Source organism: Astyanax mexicanus, chromosome 6 (genome assembly GCF_023375975.1).
Source record: "Astyanax mexicanus isolate ESR-SI-001 chromosome 6, AstMex3_surface, whole genome shotgun sequence".
Classification (NCBI taxonomy): domain Eukaryota; kingdom Metazoa; phylum Chordata; class Actinopteri; order Characiformes; family Acestrorhamphidae; genus Astyanax; species Astyanax mexicanus.
This window is the reverse complement of record NC_064413.1, coordinates 50,376,821-50,381,773: the sequence shown is the minus strand read 5'-3', so window position 1 is coordinate 50,381,773 and position 4,953 is coordinate 50,376,821. Positions and strand designations below refer to the sequence as shown.

Here is a 4,953-nt window from a genome sequence, read left to right as displayed (position 1 = left end):
AAAGTAATAGAAGTTAAAGGTAAACATTTTAGATAGGGCCTAAAGGAGGTCGAAGGGAAATAAAGGGATAGAGAAGTGAAGGAGGGGAAGAAGGAAATGAGTTTAGAAGTAGTTTGAAGTGTGTTAGAGGTGTTAGGAGAGTAAGTGCTCTTTGAAGAGCTCTGTCTTCAGGAGTTTATTAAAGATAGCGAGAGATTCTCCTGATCTGGTAGTGGAAGGTAGTTTGTTCCACCATTGGGGAACTCTGTATGAGAACAGTCTGGATTGCTTTGTATGAATGTTTGGCAAAGCGAGGCGATGTTCATTGGAGGAGCGCAGGGGAGAACTCCGGTGTAAAATGGACTTTTGTTGTAGTAAAACATGATAAAAATTACTTACTTTTGATGAATAGCACACCTCTGTTCTCCCACAGTGTTCTGAGATCCAGAAATTTTAACACCCTTCAGACTGGGTGATACAGGGCATAATTTGTCCCGATAAATCGCATTTTCCACCGTTATCCAGCTCAAAGTAGCTCCACACCTCCTTGCTATAATCTGGAGAGCACTGACATTTAAAAAGAGGCATTAATAACTTAAAAAGTGCACAAGAAGCTTATTATAAACCACTGTTTACATCTCATAACGCTAGGTTCAGCTCCGAGCGCCGCCATTACTCCTGGTGCTGGCTGCTACGCTATGCAGAGTCTATGTATATATATGTCTATGTTATTTTCAGTACAGTAATGGTGGCGCTCGGAGCTGAAGCTAGCGTTATGGGTTTTTAATAAGCTTCTTGTGCACTTTTTAAGGTATTAATGCCTCATTTTAAATGTCAGGACTCTCCAGATCTGAGCAAAAAATCGGATTTGAGCAAAAAAACAGATTTGAGCAGTGTGGCTTGAAATTTGAACGTAGCCATAGGGTATCAGGGCAGAATTTGTGAATTCCACACAGTATATATTAAATTAACATCCATACTCCTCTACATTTCCCAATGATCAGGTCTTAATGAGAACACAGTAATCACATTAATGCAGAGATTTCAAGGTCTTCAACAGTCATTGGTTTCTGCAGTTATTCCTTCATTTCAGCACATTAACATCAGCTGATTTCACAAATGAGCTCTTCTCTTTAACCAGGAAACACACCTAATCAAGTGGCATTGTGCTGAAACTAATACTGCAAACAGTGCAGCCCACGACAACCGGCAACCAGCAGCAGCATCGTAACCAGAGATCCACAGCGAGAGCAGAGCTTTACTTTCCATTCAGCCTGAACATCGTCTCAGACATGAATCAGAAATTACATAACTATTCCCTGCATTTAGAGAGAGAGAGAGAGAGAGAGAGAGAGAGAGAGAGAGAGAGAGAGAGAGACTGTTAACAGGGGGTTTTGTTTTGTCCAAACATCATGTTCTAAACTCACCCACCCCCCATCAGTCTCAATCTGAATGAAGAATGATGGAGACACAAACAGTGGAGGAATAGAGGATGAACAGAACAGAAAGAGATGAAAGAAATACAGCAGAAGCAGAAACAAACTGTCCTTAGCAAGTAGATAGATAGATAGATACAGACAGACAGACAGACAGATAGATAGATAGATAGATCTGTTACTTATAACATTTTTACACAATTATTATTCATCTAGCTTGAAACATTGTGTGAGAAACTTTCTAATAACAATGTGATGCAAACCATTATTATGTCACATTTTCAGAAAGTTAACCTTCCTGCAACCTTTTTAAAATATTGCTAAAAAAAAAAAAAAAAAAAAAAAAAAAATAAAAATAAAATATTGCTAAATTTTCTTATAATGTTCTGACAACTTTTATGGAGATTGTGGATTTCATTTTCCAGCAGGAATTGGCACAATGCCCACACTGCCAAAAGTACCAATTGAGATAGATAGATAGATAGATAGATAGATAGATAGATAGATAGATAGATATATAGAGGTATGGAAAGAGATCGCAGACAGTCTAAAGTTACAATTTCACAACAGTTTCAGTTTCCTCTTTGTTTGCTTCTCTGCTCAGAGAGAGAGAGAGAGAGAGAGAGAGAGAGAGAGAGAGAGAGAGAGAGAGAGAGAGAGAGAGAGAGAGAGAGACTATTTACAGGGGGTTTTGTTTTGTCCAAACATCATGTTCTAAACTCACCCACACCATCAGTCAGACAGACAGACAGTACAAATAGATAGATAGATAGAGAGACAGACAGACAGATAGATAGGTTGCTAGCATAGCTATAAAGATAGATCCTACAGAGACAGACAGTAAGGTATGGAAAGAGAACAGAGGCAGTTTAACGCTACAGTTTAATTTAACAACAGTTTCAGGCTCCCACAGGCTACTCCTTCAGTACTTTGGGTAGCGCACCTCCTGGTGAGAGATTGTTGACTGCTAAACATGAGAGGAGAGGAGGCATATCATCAGACAGAGGTATGGAAAGAGATCACAGACGGTCTAAAGTAACAATTTCACAACAGTTTCAGTTTCCTCTTTGTTTGCTTCTCCGCTGCTCTCTGAACTACACAATAGCCTGATCTTATCCGTGTGTTACCCTGAGGGAATGCAGCTCAGTTCATACGGCTCTGACAAGCATTTCTCACTTATATGATATAAAAAGAGTAAAGGAGAGACAAGAGCGGTGAACGCCCGGAAGAGAGGACAGCTCTGCCGTGCCCAGCTTTCACTGTTTTCGTGTTGTTTTTTTCTCCAGCTGTCTCCAGTGTTAAGCAAAGGCCCGGAGGGGAGGGTGAAGGGGCGGAGGGGTGCATCTGAAACATTGAAAAATCCTTATTAAAGCATCACAGAGCTTTCTTCAGGCATTTCTTAAATCTTCCGCTGGTTCTTGCCTTTGGCGCAGCCGTTGGCATCTGCCCCGGGTTCAAAGCCAGCGGTTCTGTGATGAAGGGGGCAGAAAGAAAGCTCGGTGAGAAGTTTGAGGTCACGCTGGTGTTTTTATGCTACAGGTGGAGATATTTCAGAGCGAGGGGGCAACGTGACACGAACGCCGGTTACCTACCTCCGCAGCCCTCGGCAAGGCCAGTCACGGTCAGGCTAACCACAGAGCACGGCGCTTTCCTTTAATTAAATATATACAGCTCTGGAAAAAAATAAGAGAGCACTTAAAAATGATGAGTTTCTTAGATTTTACCAAATTGAAAATCTCTAAAATATAATCAAGAGGAAGATGGATGATCACAAGCCATCAAACCAAGCTGACCTGCTTGAATGTTTGCACCAGGAGTGATTAGCATAAAGTTATCCAAAAGCAGTGTGTAAGACTGGTGGAGGAGAACATGATGCCAAGATGCAAGAAAACTGTGATTTTAAAAAAAGGCTTATTCCACCAAATACTGTTTGATTCTGAACTCTTAAAACTTTATAAATATTTTGAAATTATTATGAATAATTTATTTGAGGTCTGAAAGCTCTATATCTTTTTTTGATATTTCAGCCATTTCTCATTTTCTGCAAATAAATGCTCTAAATGACAATATTTTTATTTGGAATTTGGGAGAAATGTTGTCTGTAGTTTATTGAATAAAACAAAAATGTTCATTTTACTCAAACATAAACCTATAAATAGCAAAATCCGAGAAACTGATTCAGAAACTGAAGTGGTCTGAATATCTTTGGTCATTCCCCACACATCACTTTCTACCACATGAATTTAAAAACTTACTAAATATGAAATTTAGTCCCAACTTTCTTACATAATTTGCTCATTTTACACAGCCTGGTGACATATAAGCATCTTTTAATGATGCAAACACAAATGTTGCAACTGGCAGATTTTTTTTATTATTATTTTCTTTTTTTTTCTAGAGTGGTTCGCTTGTGGTGTGAACACAATCTGGTCTCTAGCTGACTCTGCTATCAAATATACTTCTATTTAATTGAGCTAAACTGCTGGTTAGGTGGAGTTTAATCTGATATATTATCCAGATAATATACTAGTATGAACCAATGCTGTCTCTGCTGCTGCTCCATGCTGTTTTCACATTAAGAGCGCCACATGTGCAGCGTTCATCTGTGCTGCACGTTTCATAGAAACGCTCTGCTCTGTGTTTAACAGAGCAGAAGTGTTTTTTTTTTTTGCGTTCTGTGTTAAAGCAGCTTCACACTGCACAGATATACAGATATACGCGCTGGAACACAGAATCTTCTCACTATATTTACTTTCTTCCTCCTGCGCCAGACAGCTCTGACCAATCAGAGGAGACGATGTGCTCTCGTGGTTTATTGTTGCGTATTTTGGTGGTTTTGGTTTATACCTGTGTGAAACCAAACCAAACAGAGGGAGAAACGCTCCAACTAAAAAACTCATCAACTGATCCCGATCATAGAAAGCCATAAAGACTACAGGTGTGAAAACATCTTTTTTATACTAAGCTAATCAAGTTCTAATTTAGAAATACTTACAACCAAGCTGAGATGTTTACCTCACGTTGGCTTTATTTCCTCTCAAACATACAAACAAGTATATAGTATATAGTATATATAGTATTTTAATTGACCCCACTAATATAAATATTAAGTATTTTACATTTCTTACATTTATGCTACGTTATTTAAAAAGAAGAATATGGGCAATTATTCACAATTTGTCCAAAAAACGTTCTTGGAGTGCATTTTAACTCGTATATGTAACATATTTTTTACACTATAAGGTGCACTACTAGTAAAGCACAGGGGTCTTGCCATGTTTTCCGTCTAATTTAGCAAAAGCTAAGCTAAGTAAACAAAAAAAATCATTTCAATTCATTTCAACTGTTTATAAGCACTTCTGTTTATTTAAAGGAAGTTAGGATTTCCAGATTTACACTAAGGGCGTTTTCACACCTGTAGTTCGTTTCTCTGGTCTGAATCAGTTAGGCTAATGAGTTCGTTTTCTTGGAGCATTTTCTCGCTCTGTTCGGTCTGGTTTCACATAGGCATAAATGTAAACGCACCAAAATGCGCATC

General features: G+C 38.6%; 1 long non-coding RNA gene across 1 annotated transcript; it reads right to left on the bottom strand.

Moving 5' to 3' along the window:
- Positions 1-2,279: 2,279 nt before the first annotated feature.
- Positions 2,280-3,091, bottom strand: LOC111193288 (uncharacterized). The gene is made up of 2 exons (XR_002650406.2): positions 3,008-3,091; positions 2,280-2,884 (listed from the first exon to the last, which is right to left on the bottom strand). It is a non-coding gene; the product is annotated as an uncharacterized LOC111193288 (long non-coding RNA).
- Between the last annotated feature and the right edge of the window lie 1,862 nt (positions 3,092-4,953).